At 41.4% G+C, this 25,968-nt stretch overlaps 1 pseudogene across 1 annotated transcript; it reads left to right on the forward strand.

The window, feature by feature from the left end:
- Positions 1 to 5,640: 5,640 nt before the first annotated feature.
- On the forward strand, positions 5,641 to 24,213 carry LOC311624837 (large ribosomal subunit protein eL21-like; annotated as a pseudogene). Its single transcript has 4 exons — positions 5,641 to 5,740; positions 11,454 to 11,583; positions 23,534 to 23,594; positions 23,746 to 24,213. The product of its transcript is annotated as a large ribosomal subunit protein eL21-like (transcript).
- Positions 24,214 to 25,968: the final 1,755 nt, after the last annotated feature.

A 25,968-nucleotide genomic window follows, 5' to 3' on the forward strand; every position in this document is an offset into this window, starting at 1 on the left:
TTATGAAAAGAAATTTGGATTGAGAAACAGGTGTACTAAGTGGGTTAGGGAATGTTCTTTCACTGTTCTCCTCTGGGTCTCCTTGTCCCTGGCCGTGAGCAGAAACAATATCTCTTCCTTGCCCAGATAGGAAAACCTGAACAGTAATTATTCTATTGCTGGTGGCTCAGTGTGGACAAGTCTGAGAATTAAAAACTTCAGGGGAACTCCATGAGATTACCTCTAGGAGCTCAACCAGGTTACCTTTGTACTAGTAAATACAGGAGGACACTCCCCTGATACTTCTGGCAGTGGGAGGGGAAAAGGAACCATTTTGGAATAAGCTAGATACTCTTGTTCTTTTTAACAAGGACTAACTTCAGGGAGTTAACAGAGCCTAACCTAACCTGGGAGAAGGTGAGTACTCAACTCCAGTCTACTCTAGCTACCCTGCCCTGCCTAAGGAGGGGGATTGAAATGAAGAAACACTTGTGAAGTTTACAGTCTAGAGGCACAGATAAGTTCACTAAAAGATGGAGACCTATGGCAGGATTATAGGATGCTTCCCTTCCCCTCCCCCACCCACCTCACCACATTACAGCCATGCTGTCTTAACATAGCGCAATGCATTATACAAATATTTACCGTAGTGTAACAATTGTCGCCAGTGTTCAGTGCTGTAACATGTTGTACAGGTTTGTAGCCTAACAGCTATAGGGGAACATATTGTGTCATCCCAAAATATGTCTCTTTGGCATAAGGCTTATTTTAGGCTGGTGGATTTTAAGAAACAGCAGACATGGGAGAAGCCCTGAATACCAAGTAGAAATTATCCTTTGTAAAAAGACAGTGTCTACCTTCCTGTACTAGGAAAGGGGGATGCCCTTATTTCTAGAAATTTTTATTGATGCAGAAGGCAGAAAATTCAATCTGCATAACAATCTTATCCTTGTTTACCGTGCTTTTCCTGGTTACCTCGCATAGCAGACTTCTCCCACCCCCATCTTCATTTGTTTTCAGCGGCAGATGGTATTTAAGGTGGTGATCCAGCCATTTCGTGGAGTTACTCAGTTTTCCTGGGTCTCTCCCATGTAATCAGGAGGTGTGCAAGTTGTTACACTTTTGTTAATGATGTTTGCACAATGATGAAATCGCCTAATGATGCATTTCTCAGAGCGTATCCCTGGTGTTAAGTGACACCTGACATCTTTTAAAGGCGTGTTTACACTAGTTACTTTAACCCAGCACATCATGTCTGACTATCAAGAAAAAAATTACAAGGCATACAAAAAGGGCAAAAAACATAATTTGAAGAGACAGAACAAATATAGAACCAGACATGGCAGGAACATCAGACAAGGAATTTTAAACAACTATGATAAATAAGTTAAGGACTCTAGTGGTTAAAGGAAACAGCATGCAAGAACAGATGGGCAAGGTAAGCAGAGAGATGGAAATCCTTAGGGACAGAACAAAAAAATATGCAAGAGATATAAAACCCTGTAACAGACATAAAGAATGTTTTAGGTGATCTTATCAGTAGACTAGACATGGCTCGGGGAGGAGGGGAAATCTCTGAGCTATAGGGTCTATCAGTAGAATCTTTTGAAACTTAAAGGTAAAAAAACAAAGACTAAAAAAACAACAACAGAGAATAGAATATTCAAGGACTATGGGACAACTAAAAAAGGTATGACATATGCATAATGGGATTTTCAGAGGGAAGAAAAGAAATATTTGAAACAATAATAACTGAGAATTCCCCCAAATTAGTTGGACACCAAATCACAGACCCAATAAGCTCAAAAAACACTAAGCAACATAAATGCAAACTAACGAAGGAAAAAACAAACATGCCTACACCTAGACATATCATTTCAAATTATAGATAGTCAAAAATTAAGAAAAAATCCAACAGAAAGCAAAGGAAAAAACACCTTACATATAGAAGAACAGAAATAGGAATTTCTTCTGTCTGCTCCTCAAAGCCATGCAAGTGAGAAGAAAGCGAAGTGAAATATTCTAAGTGGTGAGAAAAAACCACCAACATAGAATTCTGTAATCTGAAAAATTATCCTTCTAAAGAGAACGAGAAATAGACTTTCTCAGACAAACAAAAATTGAGGAACTTTGTTTCCAGGAGACCTACCAGGTAAGAAATATTGAAGGAAGTTCTTTAGAGAGAAGGGAAATTATCTAGGGTAGAAACTTGGATCGACATAAATAAAGGAAGAACAATAAAGAAGGAATAGTGAAGATAAAATAATTTTTAACTTCTTTAACTTTTAATTGATCTAACATTTTGTTCAAAATAATAACAATGCATTCAATTGTGTATATGTATGTATGTATTTATGTGTATATTAGGGAATAACAGCAATGATTCAAGGGATGGGAAGAGATTAGGATTATTATGTTATTACTAGAGGCCCAGGGCACAAATTCGTTCGTGGGTAGGATCCAATTGGGCCATTCAGGTGGGCCAGCTGGCCCAGAGGAGGGGCCCTGGGCAGTTGGCGGGCCATCCCCACCACCTGGTCAAACTCTAGTCCAACTCCTGGTCGAGGGGATAATTTGCATGTTACCCTTTTATTATACAGGATAAGGTACTCACACTACCTATGAATTGGTACAGTGTTATTTGAAAGTAAATGTGAATTAGTTGTAAATTATATTGCAAATTCTAGGGCAACCATTAAAATTTTTAAAAAAGAAGTATAGCTGATATGCTAAGAAAGAGAAAATGGAATTATATAAAATGTTTCATTAAAACCACAAAAGGAAGAAAAAGAGTGGAAAACAAAAATAAGAACAGCAGAAGGTGGTTTGACTCAGTGGAGAGAGTGTCGGCCTGCGGACTGAGAGGTCCCAGGTTCGATTCTGGTCAGGGGCATGTACCTTGGTTGCGGGCACATCCCCAGTAGGGGGTGTGCAGGAGGCAGCTGATGGATGTTTCTCTCTCATTGATGTTTTTAGCTCTCTCTCTCCCTTCCTCTCTGTAAAAAATCAATAAAATACGTTAAAAAAAAAAAAAAGAACAAAGGTCAAGGACAACAAATAGAAAATAGTAACAAATATGGTAGATATCAATCCAATGCTATCAATAATTACTTTAAATATCCCTTCCTGATGGAGGTAGAGGAGGAATTAAATGTACCAAGTATTCTGAGCTCCGAAGCAAGATCTCAATGTATGTCTGCCTCCAAGACATCTGAGGGCTCAGACCCTCACCTCCAGGGCACAGTGTATCAGAATCAGTGTGTGTGGTGATGACTGAGGGTGGGGGCGGAAGTTCACTATGTCAGACTTCCAGGAGATTCTGGGATTCTGATCCACTCAAGGTGGAGTGTGTGTTCACGATCTATCTACTCAACCTCCTTCTTCAGAATCTTGGGCTTCAAGGAAGATGCTAATTGAATCCAAGGTATGAAAATCCAGGGGAGGAAAAATTGGCCCCTTGGGTGTGACTTCGGAATTCTCATAATCAATCCTCCCCCACAAACACTGTCCCCCTTGATCACCAGGGCCCCAGAATTCCACTATGGACATCCATTCATTGGGCTTAAGGGTGTGGTATCTGAAGTATCAAGGATCTCTGTGGAAGGGAGTTAGACTAGGTCAGGTGTTGGCAACCTGCGGCTCTGGAGCCACATGCGGCTCTTTTTGTTAATGAAAAAATCCCTTTTCTGCACGATCCGGTATATAGCATTAAGGTAAGAAACAATATATGCAGTGTTATATTTGTTTTAAATGTCGAAATGGTTTTGCGGCTCCCAGGTTTGTTTTTTTTTTCCTTCGAAAACAGGTCCAAGTGGCTCTTTATGTCTTAAAGGTTGCCGACCCCTGGACTAGGTGAACTGTGAGATCTGACATGAGGACTCCATAATCTTCTGCTTCATCCCTTTAGTGTCAATTAATTCCAAATCATTTCTTTGGAGAGAGGGTAAAGTTAGGCCCTTGTAATCTGAGAAAGAACAAATAAAAGCAGGAGGGATCCAAAGCACATTTGGAGTTCTCACTTCTGTGGAGTTCCTCACCTATGGGGTTTCCTCACTTATTTGGGATTCCTCACTATGCTGGCTTCCATACAAGCTGGCTTTTCTCCTCTTCAATCTCACAATTTGAATTAAAAAACCTGGAGACCCTGAAGTTCCAAGTCAGGTATCAAGGAAAGGCCCACCTGGATGAGTATTATGGTTGAATTTTGTCTCCTAAAAATTCAGACATTGAAGTCCTAACTCCTAGAATATCAGAATATGACCTGATTTGAAAATAGGCTCATTAAGATTATAATTAGTTAAGATGGGGTCTACTGAGAATAGGGTGGGGCCCTAATCTGATCAGTGTCCCTATGAAAAGGGGGTATTCAGAGACAGATGTGTACAAAAGGCAAACCCATGGGAAGACTGAAATTATGCCACCACAAGCAGGAAGGATCAGAAGCTAGAAGACAGAGCTGGAGCAGAATCCTCTCTCACATCTTAAGGGGGGCATGATCCTGCTGCTTTTTTAATTACAGACTTCTGGCCTCCAGAGCCATGATTGGATCCATTTCTGTGTTCTCAGCCACCTAGTTCGAGGTAATTTTTTTTTATACCACTCCAAGGAAACCTTCGGGGAGTCTACAAGGAATCTGGCCTGGTGAGATGCCGGCCCATCATACCCTAGAGGGGTGCAGATGGGCCCCCTCCTGCCTACAGCCCCACAGGACTGGCCTCTGAGTCCATCGGAGCTGTGGAAGTCCCCCCTCCCTCCAGTGGACAGGAAGGATTAACAGAAACTCCCGACACACAGGAGCCTTCTGCTGGGGCAGTTCATTTAGCTGTCTGGTCCACTGTTATTATTGATGACACACCATCGTAGATATGACTCATAAAATTGGATATAAAAGGAGGGCAGTACCATTTTTAATCCCTTTAATGTAATGCACTAGGAAAATTCATCATTTATTACAGCAGACGGTTGAAAGCCACTCAGAAAGAGTGTTCTCTCCTTCCTGAAACTTGGCAGCTGAAGGTTTGCTTCCCCCAGTTTTTTTTTTAAATCTTTGCATCTGTTTTCTTTTTTAAGCTTTTCCTTAAAAAAGCTCCTAAGAAGCAAACTGAACCCTGGGAATGCAGGTAAGGTTGTCATTCTGCAGATGCCAGCTCTCGGATTCCATTGCCACATGGAAAGAGAATGAATGACCAGCTAGCTACTCACAAGAGAAGGCCCAGGTCTCATTCACTACTCATACTCAGCAGTTACTCTCACCTCTGCTGAGGACCTCAAAAGGTTTTGCAATGAGAACTGAAACTTCACAGTGGCCCAAGGGATGGACATATTTCAGCTAAATTTGCCACAAAGTAGGATAAAAAAAATAAAAAAAATCCATATGGAGACAGGGTCAGTGGAGCCAGCTGGACCACCCAGAACGGCAGGCACCTGACCCAGTGTCTTCCTACACCAGCTTGGCCCCAGCAACCAGACAGCAGGCACTCAGTGCAAGTACATCAAGCATTCCTACCTACCCTGTGAATATGCTAATTGTCTCTTTAAGGTGCATCCCTGGCCCTGAGAAACCCTCACTGGACTCTTCATTGCTCAGGCTCAGCCCAGAGAAGCAGCCAAACAGATGCCGATGTCAGCAGCGACCACACTGTCCGCAGGAGTACAGCCAAGATGACAGTGTGCCATGAAGCCACTGGCTGCCGAGATTGGCGCCATCGGTATTATTTAGAAGGCTCCTGCTGCTGTGATGTGCGAGTCGCCAAGCTCACCAGTGAGGAAACTGGATCTGTTCCATGCAAATCTAGAATGCCAAAAACTAACAAACTGCCACCACCGAGGGGAGCTGTTAAAGCTACTAAAAACAAAAAGTCTCTGGACTTGTTAGTGTGTTATGGATTCAAATGGCAAAGCACAGGAATGTTTCCAAAGAGTTTTTGAAATTCAACGATAAATACTGGTTCCAAGAATCAGGCCCTTTAGCATCCCAACTGAGGGAGCTTCCAATAAGGAATTCAGCCGAAACCGGTTTGGCTCAATGGATAGAGTGTCGGCTTGGGGACTGAGAGGTCCCGGGTTCGATTCCGGTCAAGGGCATGTACCTTGGTTGTGGGCATATCCTTGGTAGGGGGTGTGCAAGAGGCAGCTGATCGATGACTCTCTCTCATCGATGTTTCTAGCTCTCTATCTCTCTCCCTTCCTTTCTGTACAAAATCAATAAAAATATATTGAAAAAAAAAATAAGGAATTCAATAAACTGATGTGGTTACACAAAGCCAGAGGTTCTCCGGTGGTTGTCATGAGCCACCTCCCGCCACCTTGTGTTGACAAGGCTATGGAAACTGGGGAGAAGGCCCCAGAGCAGCGTGATTCGCCTCCATCAGCTCTGGGGCCACTCATGTCTCGGTGGAGATGGCTCATGATGAGCTGTGTCCTCCCCACAGGCTCCTGTGCCTCAGCTGTTGTCCTTCCTGCCTCCCACCTTGGGATGCCTGCTGCTCTGGAAGACACACTCCATCCTTCCACAGGGGCCAGGTGTGCAACGTCATTTCTTCTCTGCCTTCCATCTGCAGTTGGTTGGGTATGTACTGTGAGCTCAGTCCAAAGCACAATGGAAGACTTTGATATGGTCAGTTCTGAAAAATGTCTTATGTTACCTAGGCCTATATTTTGTATAGAAGCATGCCTCAGTATTCAAATCGATTCACTTCCTGAGTTTTGGAAAGCAGTGGCAATAGATCAGAAAGCAAGGGGTGCTCTTTGTCCAAAGAGCTCCATTTCCAAATTTTTAGCTAAATGCTTTAGCTTTTGAGTAATGAGGAATAAAGGGCACATCAGGCAAAAGAGCAACTGATAAGGTGCTTCCAGTATACCCTAATTGACATCTCAACACAACATTTATTTCCAACTTTTAAAAATGCTAAATTGGCACAGAATCCCTCCCAGGAATAAATTTTATTGAGTGTTTTTTAAAAAAAATTTTAAAATATTTTATTGATTTTCCACAGAGAGGAAGGAAGAGGGATAGAGAGCTAGAAACGTCGATGAGAGAGAAACATCAACCAGCCGCCTCCTGCACACCCCTCATTGCGGATGTGCCCACAACAAATACACATGTCCATGACCAGAATCGAACCTGGGACCCTTCAGTCCGCAGACCGACGCTCTATCCACTGAGCCAAACCGGTTTTGGTGTTTTTAAAATGTTTTATTGTTTGAAGTGCTAAAACAAAACAAATAAGCCAAAACAGAAATACTAAATATTTTAAAATAATGCAAAACTCTCATCCCCTAACCAACCAATCATTTCATTTGCCTTATTTTTTTAATGTATTCATATTTAATACATATTGCACAACATAGATGGAAATTTGTCTTATTTTCCCTGTTTTTACTTAAATCATAACCATAAATCAAAACCAAATTCCCCATTTCAATCTTAAATCATAAGCATCTATAAAACTTTCATACTTATTCATGTTTACTGATTCAAGATATTTACCAATATCATGAACTTTTTAAGAAGTCTCATAAATGTGCTACAATTCACCTACCATTATTTGCTGTTACAAATAGTTATAACAAAGATCTTCATGTATCTGTTGTTTTATTCTTTTGACGAAGTATTTCCTTAGAAAAAGCCCTAGGATTGGGGCTATTTGCCTAAAGAGCATTTTTTTTTTCTTTTTCTTTTTTTAATTGTTTTAGGTAAATTGAAATGTGTTTGTTTAAATATTTCACAACAGCTTTTGAGGTCATGGGAGATGAACGTGTTACAAAACCAAGGCTGGTGATGCCAGCGCTGGCACTGAGTCTGCTCAAGCTATATCACTGGCACAGAAACACACCCACGGGCGACCTTTATGCACAAAGGAGAAAAGGGAACTTATATCTGAAACAGTACAGATGTGGCATGCAAATGACTAGACTAGAAAATGATCTTTTGCCTTCACTGATTTTTCCCCCTGCTGTTGTACAGCATGTTATGAAAATGGACTTCCCAGTTTTCATTTATTTGTGACTCATCAAAAAATATTTTCAACTATATCCTGGGCCAGCTGTGGGCCTTGTAATAACAGGCACTCAACAAATATTTGTGGAATCAAATGGAAGAGAACAAAATCTTTTTTAATACTTCATTCCATTTTTTGCAGTGTACATACAGCATGTGCAAAATATAGACCACCATTGTAAGCACAGAGATTGGAGCCTTGTTTATTACTGCAGCATAACTTATACTCCCTGTGCTAATTAATTAATGTATAGAAATATTCAGCTTGCTTCTCTGAACTCAGAATCAAAAGCCAGACTCATAAAATAGCAGAAAAGCCTAGTCCCCCTGGTGCAGGAAATGAGGGAACAGGGATTTCCCCTGTAGCGCTTAGGCCCATTTTACTGTGTTCTTCAATGCCAGCAAAGAAGATTGCTCTGATTAATGAAGTTTTTCCTTAAAAAAGCATAGAACACTTAAAAATTAAAAACTAAAAGGGCCCTGGCCAGAGTTCCAGGTTTGATTCTGGTCAAGGGCACATGCCTGGGTTGCGGGCTCAATCCTCATCATTGATGTTTCTATCTCTCTCTCCCTCTCTCTTCCTCTCTGAAATCAATAATAATGAAACTAAAGGGAGTTAGTGGGACACTCCATCTGGTTTTGAATACGTTTATTGTTTTACTGATTGTAAAAATATGTTCTGTGCAAAAAATATGAATAATACAGAAAATTGAGAAGACAATCAAGCTCATCTGTAATCCTGGCACAATAAGAGAACCGCTGTGATCATTATGGTGACCCTCTATGCAGCCTCCGTTTAGAGCAGTGGGGCTTGGCAAACCTTTTTGGCACAGGACCAGACAGTAAATGTTTTAGTCTCTGCATGCCTTTGCTATTGCAACTCCCCACCTCTGGCACAGTGAGAGAGCAGCCATGCACGGCACCTAAACGAGTGACCTTGGCTCTGCTCCTATGAAAATGCACTCCCTGAAACAGGCAGCAGGCCTGATTTGGCCCTGCCCACAGTTTGCTGTCCCCCTGTTCTCAAGCCTGCAGTCTGGAGAGGGCAAACATGGGCTTTCACATTGGTATTCCCCCTCTCCTCCTTGTCATTCTCATTGTCATCATCCTACTGAAAGGATCTCATCATACTTCACCAGGTACATTGGTCAACAAGTATGTATGGAAAGCCGACTACTCTGCATTTGAACCTGGTGGGTGAGCCCCTGGCATGCCTGCCCTTTGGGCTGCAGGCAGTAAGAAAACCATTAACAAATATGTAAATAGTGACAAGGGTGCCTGCTCTGAGAGCCTGTAACTGGAGGATGTAACCTGATTGGAGATTCAAGGGCAGCTTCGATGAGGGTCAATGAGGCTGCAATCTGAATGAGGAGCAGGGGTTGCCTGGGCCATGTGCTGGGAGGACAGTGCCAGGGAGAGAGAGCAGCAGACATGAAGGCCCCAGTGAGGGGCAGCCCTGAGAGTTGAGCTGGAGGGAGGCCCTTGCAGTCAGAGCACGGAGACACCGCAGGGGCCAGTGAGGGGAGCAGGCAGGGCTTTTGCACCACCGGAAGCATTTTGGAATTGATCGTGTGGGCAGTGGGGAGCCACTTTAAGAGTTTTAAGCAGGGGGCTCTTGGACTCAGCATTATTTCAATGGATCCTGACCTCAGCATCCACACTTCCAGCCACTGGGAGATCTCTCTGCGTGCCTTCTGTGCAGGGCTGCAGAGTAAGCTTTTGAGTATCCTCCCATCGTCATGGCTCTGCTAAAGCACCCTCACCAGCTCCCTCGAGGAGGTGAAATAAAGTCCACGTCTGGATTTAGAGCCGCTCGATGTCCCAAAACTCCCTTTACTTTTTTTTTCTGTTCAGACTAAGTCATTTGCTTTTCCCTGTACACATCCCCTATGCTTTGGTTCAAGCTGTCTTCTCCATCTAAATGCTTCTTTTGCTCAATATTATACTTGTGAGATATGTCAATATTGCTGTGAGTGGCAGTATGTCATTTCCATTGTTATCACAATTTTCCTTTGTGTGAGTATTCAATAATTCATTTATCCCTTTTACTTGCATAGACATTTCTCCAAAGAAGATTCATAACTGGCCAAGAGGCATATGAAAGGATGCTCAACATCATTAGTCAATATAAAAATGTAAATCAAAGCCACAATGAGATGCCACTTCATACCAACCAAGATGACTATAATAAAAAAAAAATCAAAACAAAATTAAAAACCAGCCCTGGAAGGTTGCTCAGTGGTTAGAGTATTGCCCCACAGATCAAAGTGTTATGGCTTTGATTCCTGGTCAAGGGCATGTGCCACAGTTGCAGGTTTGATTCCCAGCCCCAGTACCCTAGTAGAGGCACGTGTGGGAGGCAACTGATCCATGTGTCTCTCTCACATCTCTCTCTCTCTCTCTCTCTCTCTCTCTCTCTCTCTCTCTCTCCCTCCCTCCTCTTCCAATCCACCCTCTCTCTAAACACCAATGGAAAAAAAATATCCCTGGGTGGGGGTGGGTATTACAAACAAACAAGATATAAAAAAACACACAACAAAAATAGCAAGTGTTGGTGAATATTTGGAGAAATTGACATCCTCACACATTGCTGAAATATACAACAGTACAGCCATTGCAGATCCTTAGAAAGGTAAACATAGAATTTCCATGTGATTCCACTCCTAGGTAGATACTCAAAAGAATTCAAAAAAAATCATTCAAATGAATGTTTGTATGTGAATGTTCATAGCAATATTCACAATAGGCAGAAACAACTCAAATGCCTGCCAATCAGTGAGTGGATAAGCGAAATGTGATATATCTATACCTGGGAATGTATTCATCCATAAAAAGAGTCATGGTTTCACAAGTCTGTGAAAGTACTAAAAATGTTGAATTATACACTTAAAAAACTTAAACTGAGGACCAAAATTGAAGTTCATTCACTGACCTCCAAGTCATCAATCTACAGCTTATGCTGTTATCTCTGGGAGAGTGTGAATGAAAAAGTGGTGTATAGGGAGGGTATGTTTTAACAGGGAGTAGAGCCTTAAATTAAAGTCCCAAAGCTCTGAGTACACTTCCAGCATCAAACCATGAGTCTGAAGGGAAGGTTGATGTCTCCTAAAATAGCATCTGGTCATCCCTGAAGGGAAGGCTCATCAGCTTTGTTGAACACCATTATGATTTGCTTTCAGATCTATTTGACTTCGGTTAGGAAAGTCCTGCAGTAAACAAGCCTGACTGTGAAATATTTGTCATCCCTAATATAGCGTTTGCACTTCTGCTAAGATATATGGATAATGTTGAAACAGCTCAGGCCAACACTGAGTCATCAGGATCATGACAGATTTAATATGCATAAGGTTTTCCTCATCTCACCCTTGGTGTCCCTTCTGCCTTTTAAAGTAACCATTCCTCCGTGGCATTCTTTCAGACTTTCCCTTCCCTCCATTCCACATCGTCTATACTTAATTCTGCTCCCCTCCTCCAGCTCAAGATCATTCCAATGTGTCTTACGAGTTCTCAGACTTCGAGAAAAGCGATTCTTGGAATGCCATCTGGATAACCATGAGATGTGTCCAGACAGACACATTTCGGATTATCTCCAGGAAAGAAGAAAAGTAGGAGAAAGTCTCAGAACTATTTATACAATTACACTGCAGGCTTGGGCCTGGAAAATAAGAAACTAGGACTTCAGAGTATTTGCTTGCATCTCTTCTTTCCTGCATTTCATGAAGTTTAAATTATAACCACCTGCTTCAGAAGATATAAAAATCCCGAATGCCACTATTTTATTCCAGGTATTAGACTCCAATTTTCTCTCTCAACAGGCTTTCTCTATTTTTCTCTCAGAAACATTTTCTTGTCTTCTTGCCATTAATAAACCTTTATTGAACATCCACTGTTTTCTAAGCCCCGTGCTGGGTACTTGCAGATACTGAGATAAACAAAACCTGGTATTTATCCCCAAGTAATGAAAATTTAATGTAGAACAAGTCATGTAAATAAATACCCACACCACAATGAAACAAGAGCTTTATGGGAAAAGTGTTGAGTAGTGTGGAGGAGAAATGATTCATAAAACTATAAAATCTTATTTTTTTCCTTCTATCATGTTTGACTTTCTCTTATCTGAGGGTGAATTTATTTTTACTTTAATATTTCATGTATCTTTGAAGTCTATGTTCTCAAGACTTATGTTTTTCATCTTTTTTTATTAAAACACTACCTTTTGTGGGTCTCACAGACAAATATAACCTTTTACTGCATCACTTGGATTTTTATTTGGGATCTAGAAATCATAACACATACCCATGTAATTCAACAATTGACCAATGTCATCATTGTTGAGGTGAAGCATTTTTAAGAACTAAAACTAAAAAACAAGTGAGATCTGTTTAGTATATTGTTCCTTCCTGTCAGGACCCTAAACTCATGAAGAGGTTAAAATAAGCTTCTTAGAATTAAAAGTAAACACATGTTGTTGTTGTTGTTGTAGTATGTGTGTGTGTGTGTACAAGTGTATGTATTTTTAGAAAGAGAGGAAAGGAGAGGGAGAGAAAGAGAGAAACATCAATGTGAGAGAGAAACATCCATTGGCTGCCTCCTGCACGCCCCCTACTGGGGATTAAGCCCACAACCCAGGCATGTGCCCTGACTGGGAGGAACCCACCTCCTTTCAGTGCATGTGAGAATGCCCAATCAACTGAGCCACACCTCTGAAGCCACCATGGTCATCTCCAGGAAAAGCACTCACCCAGTTGTTTGAGTTGTGAACTAAACTAACTGCTTTTTTCATGGAACTCTGTTTACTTGAAAGAACAACTGGCAAGTCTGGTTGTTCAGACCTGACCGCTTGTCAGCCATGTTCTTAAAAATGAAAATGAACCAAGCGAGCTTGTCAGACCAAAGAAAACCAATGGAAGGTATTTGTTTCTTTTGGGCTTTTAAGCAAAAATTCGATTTAAAAAAAATCAGCTTGGCATCTTCCCAAGACTTAAAGGCTTTTCTGATGAGATTGGTGCTGATATGAATGAGTGTTCTTTTGATATTGTGTAATGAAATGGGTCAACATTTGGAAAATCTCCACTACTCACTAAACCAATATTTTCTAAATAGTCAAGGCATGATGTTATAAGATTATGCGTGGGCACAGATGAAAGATCCGTTCAAAGTGCCAGCGAGAGCAATAGGTTAATGCAACCGAGTAGGCAAATTTCACTGATGCAGTTTCAGATTCCACATTGCAACTCAACGTAAGGGACTTCTGCTTGGCCATTTTTGGTGAGGTTTCAAAGAAGAATATCCACAATTATATAAAAAGGCTATGAAGATTTTTCTCTTTTCCAAACTCATATCTATTTGTACAAGGTCAGACTTTTTTTTTTTTTTTTCACATACTTAAACTGAAATAACATACTGCAACAGAGTGAATGCAGAAGTAGATGGGAGAATCCAGTTGTTTAATATTAAAGAGATATTAAGTGCCTAAAATTAAAGAGATTTTCAAATGTAAAACATACTAAGTATTTTTGGTTTGGGAAAGTATAGCTATTATACATAAAAACATGTAATTTATGTTAACAAATAATATATTTATTGTTGCTTTTAAATGATTCAATAACATTTCAAAATATCTATAACAGAACAAATAACTATAGTACTATAACTCACATAAACCAAAACCCATTGGGGTTCCAATAATTTTTGAGAGTATAAACGGAGCAAAGGCTGCTCCGGCCGGCATTGCTCAGTGGTTAGAGCATTGGCCCTAACACAGAATGGTTGTGAGTTTGATTTCAAGTCAAGGCCAGGTACCTGGTTGCAAATTTCATCCCCAACCTGGTCAAGGTTTGTGGAGGAGGCAACCAATCAATGTGTTTCTCTTACATGGATGTTTCTCTCCCTCTTTCTCTTCCCCCCTTTCCCCTTCCCTTCCACTGTCTCTGAAAACCAATAGAAAAATATCCTCAGGTGAGGATTAACAGAAAAGGGAGAGAGAGAGAGAGAGAGAGAGAGAGAGAGAGAGAGAGAGAGAGAGGGAGAGAGAGTGCAAAAGGCTGCCATAGGGCAGAGCTGCCGCTAATATGGGCCCCAGTAATCATGTACCTTGATGCATGGGTCTGTTCAGATGTGTTTGCAGTTTTAAAACAACAAAGATTCAATATATATTTTCTGTTCTCCCTCCATTTTTGCTTTTCTCCTAAATTGCTTTCTGTTCATTGGCCTGTAGTAACATCTACATCACGAAGAACAGCCATAGGACAGTGATACATCAATACGATGAAGAATTATAGTAAGGGCACAGTTGATTTAAAGGAGAACACTGCATAAATGTGGCTCTCCTGAATATGTTGCCTTGGTTCTGCATTCAGTTAGTTCATCAGTGCTGTTCTCTGCTTTCCAGGTAACATCATGGGATCCGTTAAGCAAAATCAAACAAGCAAAACCCTTTATTTATAACCAATATTACCAAAGCAGGGTCAGGGGGTATGTGACTTCCCCAAGTATCTATAATAATAAAAGTATAATATGTTAATTAGACCAACACCCTTCCAGGAGACTTTTCAGACAAAGCTGAAACTGCAAGAAAAGCCCTGTCCCAGGTGCCAGAGGAAAGCTGGTGCCAGCAGCCGGGGGGAAGGCCTACTCTTGCACAAATTTCGTGTATCAGGCCTCTAGTTGTAAAATAATCAACTAATAAAAAGGGCATCCAAGGACAAAAATATTACTTTTCATGCAAATCACTCTTTTTGGTCTGATGCTGACAGTATGCACTGCACAGATCATTGCTTTGGATTTTGTAACTTTTATGAACCTTATTTTGGATACAAATAAATGTGTGGAATGTCCAGAGGGTAGCAGGACTACCGGAGATTAGCAAGGCTGTGTGGTGAGGACATTTTTTAAGCCCATGGAAGATACTCTGGTGTCATACATACTGGTTTCCTGAGTTTAGTTCCATCTCCTCTCAGTACAAAATTCCATTTAGATTGCAATAACGGTTTCATGCTTATATACAGTATCTTTGTAAACACACGGTATTTATCTTGTCACATACACTAAGATAAGATGTTTGATCATGAGGTGCACTGTCCATTATAGTATCCACCAACCATATGTGGCTGTTTAAATTTAAATTAATTAGAATTAAACAAAATTTAATTCAGCTCCTTGTTCTCATCCAGCCCCATTTCGAGTACCTCAGATGGCTAGTGGTTGCCATACTGGAGAATGCAGTCAGAGATTATTACCCTTATCATAGAAAGCTCTATGGAACAGGGCTTATCCAGAGCCTAATCAGTAGTCTTCATTTTTTTAATATATGGCTGTGTGAAGGCCATGCCTGACTCTTAACAAGTGTTAGTAATTTGAAAAATTTTATTACATTTTTTAAAAGACTGAGTTTTTGTTTTGGAACTCTGGTCACAAACCCATGTTTTAAAAGTAATTAAAATGAATACAGCAAAAGCATGTGTTTGCCAAGCAGCTTTCTTCCAAGTTGCATATTTTATTCTGCCAACATTCATTTTTTATTAAAAAAGAACTGACTGAGTGACTTCTGTGTGCCAGACACTCCTTTGGGCTCTGAAACCAACCAAATCAAATCCCTAGCCTCATGGAGCGTACTTTGTAGGCAGTGCAGTGGGATGAGAAGCAAACATTTCTGTTTTCAGGGCCAGATATAAAGCTATTATGTGCCAAAGCAGAGAGCAGAATGAGAATATTCCAATTATTATGTTGTTGCTCATTAAAAAGTTATAGAAGAGGCAAATATTAAGACTATAACTGTTCCTGGTCAGTTTGACTCAATGGGTAAAGCACTGGCCCTCAGACTGAAGGATCTTGGGTTCAATTCTGGTCAAAGGCATGTACCTCGGTTGCAAGCTTGATCCCTGGCCCCCGATATGTCTCTCTCACATCGATGTTTCTGTCTCTCTGTCTCTCCCCCTCCCTTTCACTCTCTCTAAAAACCAATGGAGAAATGTTCTTGGGTGAGGATTAACAACAACAAAAAGACTAGAACTTTGGATTTTAAGAGACATTATCATAATCAACAAAAACAAAATAGCTTTGCAAAAACTTTTGAAATATCATTTTAAAAAATACGTTTTCATTGATTTAAGAGAGTAAGGGAGAGAGAGAAACTTCAATGATAAGAAACATGGATCGGTTGCCTCTTACTGGGGATTGAATTCAAGCATATGCCCTGACCTCTTGTTTCATAGGCTGATGCTCAACCCCAGTGAGGCTAAAATATCATTTCTCAAAACGTATATTTGGCTGATAAAGTGTGCCAAGAACTCATACACAGTCTCTAGTCACCCTCATTCTTAATGGAATCAGAGGATCTTCCATTGAAAGTGGCTTTGGCCTCTTCCATTCCGGCTTACCTCCCACAACATCCAGCCTGGCAACCATTTCTTCTCTACCTGAGCACTCTGGATAGGAGAAAGCATGCCAACTTAACGAACAGCAGGAGCACATTTTCCTCAGTCCTGATTTTCATTATTGCTATTATTATTATTACTGTGACTATAGAATCACATATCCACAGTTAAAAGTTTAGATATAACACATAAAGGTAAAAATGTTAAATTAGTTGTATTATTGCTAACCACTATTAGTATTTTGATATTTATTCTTCAAGAATTTCTCTGTCTCTTTCTCTGTACCTCTCTGTGTGTGTATCTCTTTCTCCAACTACATACATCTATATTTCTATTAAATTAAAATGGTACCATTTATATCCTGCTTTTTTCTACTTAATCATGTAATACAAATAAATAGAATTCTAAATAGAACTCTATATCACCATTGTAATAGCTGTAATATTGCATTTAATGACTATATCATGATTTCTTTAAGCCTTTATTGCCAAAAGTTTACATTGTTCTATATGTTTTACTGTTTACCCAATACTGCGTTGAACATTCTTGTGCATGTATCTCTGTGAAGCTGATTAAATTTCAGTGACCAAAATCTAGAAGTGAAATTCCTGGGTCAACTGCACACATTTAGGACTCTTCATATGCGTTACCAAATTTTTCCCATAAAGATTGTACCTTTACCCTTATTCCAGCAGTAATGAGGATGCCCTTTCACTACGCTCTCACCAATACTCTTTTGGAGAGAAATTGGTTTCCAGTTTGGCCCTAGACAACCTTTCTAGTATTTGAACTAACTATCATGTCCCCACAAGATCTCTTCCGTTTTAGGCAGAACATCGTCCACTATGGATTAATAAATTATTGTCAGCCTGGCACCTGGAGGATCAATAGTTCTGTCCTTGATCTTTCACTGCTCAACATTCTAATAGATGACTTGGAGGAAGCTGGGAAAAACATGCTTGTAGATTCTTTCCAACATTTGTTTAGTGCCTACCAGATGCCAGGCATGGTGCCTTTTTCTTAGGACATAAATACCGATGAGCCCAGGCCCTGGCCAGGTAGCTCAGTTGGTGAGAACGTTCTCCTGATAGGCTAAGGTTATAGGTTCAATTCCCTGGTCTGGATACATACACAAATCAACCAATGAATGCATAAATAAATAAAACAACAAATTTATGTTTCTCTCTCTATCTCCTCCCCCCACCCCCCAAATCAATAATTTAAAAAACAGAACAAAAACAAACAAAGCAGGCTTTTTCCTTGCCCTGGAGAAGCTCGAGATTCTCTCCAGACTGAGAGGAGTATGATGGGGCTAGCTCCAGTGATTTCCAACACAGCTCATGTAGGAAACGATAATATTTGTGATAGAGGGCAGTAGCTAGCCAGTCCCTTTCCCAGGCCCCAGTGCACTGGTGGGAGAGTCCATTCTCATCAGCAAATATTTGTGGAGCCCCTTCTGTGAGTCAGAACCTGTTCTCTAGAACAATCCTCTAGAAACTATTTTTTGAAGCATTACACCCTTCCCTCCAGCATGGCCATAAGCAAAAAGACATCTCCACTACACTCGGACCCAAGTGTCCTCAAGCTTAACTATGCCTCTCCCTCCTCAATGATTTATTTTCTCTGACAATTTCCCAAGAGAAATTTGGGCTGGCTAATACAAAACCAAATGCATTTTGAAGAATTAACCTTACCGGGAGATAAGCTGCTTAAAAATCCTTTTGGGAGGGACAGTAGGCAGTGCTGAAATACCTAAGATTTGATTCTAGAAGTCCACTGTGACCTATAAATTAGGCTGGAACAGAGAAAGAAATGCTCTCAACTCTAAAACATGCAGCAGTTGGTGGTTGACAGATGATTTTTGTTACTAATATCAAACATCTAGAAATTTCTTCAGAATTGTACTCTGAGATCAGCTCATCCCTATGTCCTATCTCCTCCTGAGCCATAATAGCCAGGTCTTAGGTTCACTTCATCCTCAGAGAATGGGGTTGTTACATGCATTAGGAAATCCTCGTATCTGAAGGATTTGACACAAGAAACAGCCTCTCATCTGTGGGCCTCCTGGTCAGATGTCCTGGCAGAGCCAGAAGGACCTAGGAAAGGTTACAGTACTTTGAACCGTTGGGTGTTAAATGCCAAAACTGATAGCCCTTCTTTGCAGAGAAGTATAATCAACTCAGGATTTGAAGCATGAAATGAAACGTGCCTGGTTCTATGTTTTAACTAGTAGCCCTGCGCACAAATCCGTAGCTCGCCAGTAGCTCACTGCCGCCCTTCAGTAGCTCTCCACCCCACTGCCCTGTCCTCCTGTAGCTTCCCCTGCCCTTTCCCTCCTGACCCTCCCCCCTCCCCCCATAGCTTGCTGCCCAGCCCCTTCCTGTAGCTCTCCACTGCCCACTTGTAGCTCACGGCCCCACCTTCCTGCTGATCTGTAATCTGGTCATTATGTGGTCGGTCGTTATGCTTCATGGCATAATGACCATTTGCATATTACATCTTTATTACATAGGATTGTTGGATTGGTTCCTGACATTTTGTTGGATGTCACAACAGTTTGCTTGATTGGAGCAGAAACAGTTGATCTTTGCTTCCCACGTGTTTTATGAAGCAGCGCCCACTCACTGGAGTTCAGGGAGTGTACTGGTATTGAGGGCTGGCTCTGCCTTCCTCTCACTCTCCTTTCCAGAGATGTATGGCTAAAAGGGAGAGAAACAAATGTGTCTGTTCCCCTCTCCCACCTGGTCACTGCCATAGGGAGTTGCCAACAGTCTAAGTCTTCATTTTCCAAATGGAGTTCTATTCATACTCTCTGCAGACAGCCATGGCTTGGCCCACCCCTGGGCCTAGAGGTGCACGGAGCGGCAGTGCAGCGAGACTGACTCAGGAGGATGGCGAAGGGAAAGGCCCAGACAGGCCCTTTAGGTGGGCTGGAGTCTGTTTCAGCAGAGCATTCCATGGCCCTGGTTTGATGGGGGAGCCCTGAGCAAGTTTGAGACAAGACCCCTCAGCCTGTGGGCTCTGTGTCCTGCGAGGAGGGGCCAGGCTGAAGGTGGCCACAGGGCATCCTCTGAAGCAGGTAGCCAGCACAGGGCAACTTGAGTGTGGGTCTATGGGGCAAACTGCACACACCCAGACATGCACACAGACTCTCTCTCTTCATTCCTCTCTCTTCTTCATTTTTTTAAAATTTGATTTTTTTAATTAAGATAATTGTTGATTCCAATGCAGCTGTAAAAATGATATAGAACTTGGACAGGTTGGCTAGAGTGTCCACACATATATGTGGTAGGTTCTTCCTGAAGTAAAGCAAGAAGAGTAATGGGCAGGCCACAGGCAGGAGTAGGGAATTCTAAATTGGAACCTATTTTCTATGTCATTATGCAGTTATATTTGTCAAAGAAGAAGAATATAAATATCATTTAACAGTCTGCTAGCTTGATTTATAATTCGATTTATACACATATGGCATTCAGGCCTCCCTTTGTACCACTGCCCACACCCCTGCAGATTAGGGGTTGGCCTAAGGCTCTAGGAGGTGTTATTCCTAAATTAGTTACCCCTATAGAGAGTCTTAATATTCTGACTTCTAACTAGAACAGCCTATTTGCTTCCAGGTCTGATCCTTCCCTTGCAGAGCCTTCTAAGAGGCTGGCAACCAAAGGAAGCGATGTCAGTATTGGGGATGGTGTGGAACACTGGGGTCTGGGGAAAGATTCTCTTGGTTAAGACTGAAATGAAGAACTCTTGTTCCATCTAGATAAATGGCTCACCCCTGTCCAGTAAGTATGTCTATTTCTCTGCTTTGATGTTTCTTTTCTGTTCTTGTCTTTTGGAGTTTCCCTTAGCTTCCTAGTAAAATTCCATATGAACAACTTCTGTATGTCTGGGCTAAGCTGAAAGGCTGTGGGCTTGATGAGCTGGAACTAGGTCAGAGCCAGTAGAGCCAAGGCAGGTGGAGCCTGTAAACATTTTGCAATCTCTGCCACCTTGTGCTTCGCAGGATTGACCAAGGACCCAGCAGCTGCAGAAAGGCAGAGGCTGTTCCTGTTCCATCTCGTGCCTGGGCGTGTGTGTGCTCAGACAATGTTTGTTGAATGAATGAGCAAACGTCCTTATCTAGCATGGGACACAAAATAAACACTCAGTAAATTGTTGAGTTAAAATTTTATTTTTAAGCATTTTAATGAATTAAGAATTACTAAGAATTACAATGAACAACAAACATATGTAATAACATATAACAATAGATTGTAATTAAATAATAAGCATACATGATAATTCATAGTAAATTAATAATTTAGTTAAAATTTAAATAGTAAATAATAAAATATATTTACATAGGCCATTTGATTGAATTTACTTGAACTAAATTTATTCCTAGAAAGTTTGACCACTTTGTCAGAGAAAGTAAATTGTTATGTTACCAAACTGAAGATAGGGGGATAATTTAAAATAGCTTCAGGCAAATGCATCATAATTCCTTCCTGGTTTTACATAGCGTGTGCCACATTCTGAACTGTTGGTATTTTCCTTCAGGGACCTGTATTCTATGTTCACTTGTATTTGTAGAGCAGTTAATCCACTAAGATGAGAACCATAAATATACAAATATATATTTATTTCAAGTTTTTGGAAAGGTCCTAGATTATTGTCTCAGCACATGTGGTTCTACTATTTATATTTAATGTTAATAGTTCTACTCTTTTATCAAATATAACAAGTGCTGTGTGTCTGATCTTTGGCCATAATCCTATCTGATAAAGAGGAAATATGCTAATTGACCAGATCTGTCACAAAGATGGCTGCACCCACAGCTAAGGCCAAGTTCCCATGATGAACCTTAACGAGCAATCAGCAGGGACCTGAGGCTACGCCCTCCCCTGACCCCATGGGGCTTGACAGGGAACATCAGGCTGCGCCACCGACCCAGCAGGGCTTGACAGGGGATCTCAGGCTGCACACACTGCCCCAGTGCCAGGCCAGGGGACCTCAGACCATGCCCCCCACCCAGTGGGGCTTGATGGGGGACCTCAAGGTGCACCCCCCCATGCTGGATTGGAGGAACTCAGGCCACGCTCCTGCCAAGTGGGGCTTGACAGGGGATCTGAGGCTGTGTCCCTCTCCTGGTGCTGGGCCAGAGGACCTGAGGCTGCGCCCTCCACCCCACCCCCCGTGGGGCTGGATGGGGGACCTCAGGCCACGTCCCCCATCCTGGTGCCATGCCAGGGGACCTGAGTCTACGTCCTCTGCCCAGCAGGGCTTGATAAGGATGGGACTGGCCAGAGCTGGATCTAGCCCAAGTGTGTGTGGGGGGGGTGGGTACACACACAGCCGAGTCTTGGTCTCATGCGATTTTGAGGTGCATGTGGGTGGGTGGGGACTTGACTCTGGGTCCTATAGTGTGTCCCAGACTCTGACAGGAGGAAGGTTTTCATATACATTTTACTAATTTTCTTTAATCTCTAACACTTCTATTATAGAGAAAGGGCAAATAGCAATATTAAATTATTTCCTCTAATTAATCCCCTTTGAATGTGCATGAATTTTGTGCACCGGATCACTAGTGTATTGATATGTTGTCATGACTGTGCAAGGTAGGTTGCAGTCCATTCTGACATATATTCCATCAACACCAGTTAAAAATAGTAAGACATGTAAATCAATTCTAATTGAGAGCCCAGTTCTGAACCCATAGATTTATGTTTAATTGATGAGGGTGCCAAAACAGTAAATGGGAAATAGCTTTTCAACAAATGGAATTGAGACAACTGGGTATCCACAAGCAAAAGAATGAACTTGGACCTCTATTTTACAACATATACAAGAATTAACTCAAAATGAATCTAAGACCTAAATCTAGAAGCTCTAAAACTCTTAGAAGAAAATATAGGGGTAAATATTATTGACTGCAGATTTGGCAATGGATTAGTTTGAAATGACATAAAAGTATAAGCAACTAAAGAAAAGCAAGTTAGATTTCATAAAAATTAAAAACTTTTATGCATCTAAGGACTATCAAGAGAGTGAAAAGACAATCTACATAACAGAAGAAGTATATTTATAAAACATTTATCAGATAAGGGTCTTATATCCAGAACATATAAAGAACTCAACAACAGAAAGACAAACCACAGAATTTTAAAATGGGCAAAAGACTTGAATAGACATTTTTTCCAAAGAAGATATATAAATGACCAACAAGCACATGAAAAGATGCTCAAGACCATTAGTCATTAAGGAAATGCAAATCAAAACCACAATGAGATATATTTCACACCCATAAGGATGGCTACAATTAGGAAAAATGGAAATTAACAAGTGTTGATTAAGATGTGGAGAAATTGGAACCCTTATACATTGCTGGTGGGAATGTAAAATGATACAGCCACTGTGAGGAACAGTTTGGCAGTTCCTCAAAAAAGTTAAACATAGAATTAACTATATGATCCACCATCCTATGAAAACAGGACTCAAACAAATACATGTGCATGAATATTCATTTCAGCACAATTTACAATAGTTAAAAAATGGAAATAAACCTACATACCCATCAGTGGATGCAATGATAAACAAAATGTGGTATATACATAAAATGGGATATAATTCAGCCCTAATGCTACTTTGCTAAATGCTACATTCTACAATGTGGATGAGCCTCAAATATATTATGCTAAGAAAAAGAAGCCAGACAAACGGGTCACTTATTGTATGCTTCCATTTATGTGAAATATCCAGACCAGGTAAATCCATAGAGACAGAAAGCAAATTAGTGGTTGCCAGAGGTTGAGGGAGGAGGGAATAGGGAGTGACTGCATCATGGGTACAGGGTTGCCTTTTGAGTGGACGAAATGGTTTTGGAACCAGATAGAGGTGATGGTTGCACAACCTTGTGAGTGTACTAAATGCCGTTGAACTCTATCCTTTAAAATGGTTACTATTATGTTACATGAACTTCAACTCAACAAAATAAAAGGAAAAATGACAACAGCCAGGCCCTCGCCCCTCTCCCAGACACCTCTGTGGAGCAGGCTCTGTAGACTGAGCTTCAACCCCCACAAATTGGCAGGGACAGGAAGCACAGTGTAGCCCTGTCCTACCATGCATTGTGGCTTGGGAGAAGTCACACATGGAGGGCCATGCCTGATCTCCCTGTGTGCCCCTCCTCATTTTCCCACAGCCGGGTGCTAAATAAGTCTCAGGTGTCATACCAGGACTGGCTACAGAACTTGCGGAGCTTGGTGCAAAGTGAAATTTGGGGTCCTCTGTTAAAAGATTATTAAGAATTTCAAACTAAGTGCCCATCAGCAGATGAGTGGATTAAAAAACTGTGGTATAGACTTTCAGCTGGAACCTCCATATTCCAGTAATTTGCCAAAATGACTAACAAAGAGAAAGATGAGAGGCACCCCCTGTAGGTTCTCTAGGCCTTTTTGAAAACATGGAGTTGTTCCTTTGTCCACATACATGCGAATCCACAAGAAAGATAATATTGTGGACATCAAGGGAGTGGGCCCTGTTCAAAAAGGAAGGCCCCACAAATGTTGCCATGGCAAAACTGGAAGAGTCTTCAGTGTCACCCAGCATGCAGTGGGCATTATTGTGAACAAGCAAGTTCAGGGCAAGATTCTTGCCAAGGGAATTAATGTACGTATTGAGTGTATTAAGCACTCTAAGAGCTGAGATAGCTTCCGGAAACATGTGAAGGAAAATGATCAGAAAAAGGAGGCCAAAGAGAAAGGTACCTGGGTTCACCTGAAGCGTCAGCCTGCTTCACCCAGAGAAGCCCACTTTGTGAGAACCAGTAGAAAGGAGCCTGAGCTGCCGGAGTCCATTCCCTATGAATTCATGGCATGCTAAGTGTGTGTGTGGGGGGGGGGGGGGGGGGGGGGATATTTCTGAGCTGATAGAAACAACCAAACAAAAAATCACTGTGGTACCTCTACACAATGGACTACTACACTGCTATAAAAAAGAAGGAACTTTTACCATTTTCAACAGCAGAGATGTAACTGGAGAGCATTATGCTAAGGGAAATAAGCCAGTCGGAGAAAGATAAATATCACATGATCTCACTCATATGTGGGATATGATGATCAACATAAACTGGTGAACAAAAATAGATCCAGAGACAAGGGGCGGGGGATAGGGGAGTTAGAGATCAACCAAAGGACTTGTATGCATGCATATTAGCATAACCAATAGACACAGACACAGGGATGGTGGGGGCTTGCCCTCAGGGGTGGGAGTGGCGGGGGGTGTCAATCGGGGGGGGAAAAGGAGCCATATGCAATACTTTAAACAAATTTTTAAAAAGAATTTTAAGATAGCAATGTTTAAACAAGCACAGCACTCTTCTGAGGTCATACACCTGATGGTGCTCATCCGTGTCTCTGCTTCATTGTCACTTTCTATCACCACAGGCTCCCTCTGCGACAACGATGAATACTTGTGCCCTGTCTAGGATGCCCTGGACCGCTCAGCTATCCCCACAGAGCCATCTTCTGAAGCCAGATCAGTGTAATGTCTTCTCAGCCTTTCTCCTCTCGTCCCCTCCTTCACAATGGGCCTTGCAGAAATTCTGGCTGCCACGAGAGCTCACTCTATGGATAGGAGAGATGTAGCCCTGAGTGTGAGGTGACTGGGAAGAAACAGGACAAAAATAAGGCCCTGGACCAGTGGGGGGAGTTGGCCCGATGAGCTTCCCCTTGAGCACTGAGATTCTGTATTTAATACAGGCTGATGTGTTCAGTCACCCCTATTCTCACAGAGGAGTGAACTGAGACTCAGTGAGGTGAAATGACTTCAGCGAGGTCACTCGGCTGTTTACATTTTTTTATTTTGAGTACAACTGTAACTTAGGAAATTTTAAGGCCTTTATTTATTTTACTTTTGGCAATCCTGACTCATAAATAGTTACCTGCGAGGACTCGATTAAAATCAGGACTTTTTTTTTTTAATAGCTTTGCTGGCTGTTTCAGTTTCGTTTCATTTTCTATCACTTAAGTTTCAGTTCTGTTTCTCAGGATAGTCTCTTTCCCTTTTTATTGGTATTATCTGATCCTGTTTGCAATACTTGTTCCTTTGTGCCCATATAAACCTGATTGAAATACACCGGTTGTTCTAAGGCAGATATTGCTAAGTAGGAAGTCTAAGCAGATTTAAAGCTCAGTGCCATGCACATTTATTCCAGCATTAAGCAAAATGCATCTACTTTATTGCTAGCCCCAGAAGCTGCCTCAACATCTGTGTATCCATGGCTTAACTTATCCTGTCTCTACATTCCTTGATGTGAAAAGGCCACCAAAAATCTCTGACACCCTAATCAGCCTAACATGAGTACACCGTACCCGGTGTTTCTGCCTTTGCTGGAGACAGGAATGATGGAGAAAGTTCTGAACTAGCTGGTATTCTGGCCATAAGGTGGAGGAAAGAAACCTGGGAGTCTCTTCATTGGCTGCTTATTCTCAACTCTGTTGAAATCCAAACAGCCCAAGGATTCCACAGGACACCAGAAACTGGAAAGTTTGAGAAAAGGGCTCAAAACAGTGACCAACCAAGTGGTTAGATCATTCTTTGGACTTAACAACACTTAGAGGGAAAGAGAAAAAAGAC

Source organism: Pipistrellus hanaki, assembly GCF_964339955.1.
Source record: "Pipistrellus hanaki genome assembly, chromosome: 6".
Lineage (NCBI taxonomy): Eukaryota > Metazoa > Chordata > Mammalia > Chiroptera > Vespertilionidae > Pipistrellus > Pipistrellus hanaki.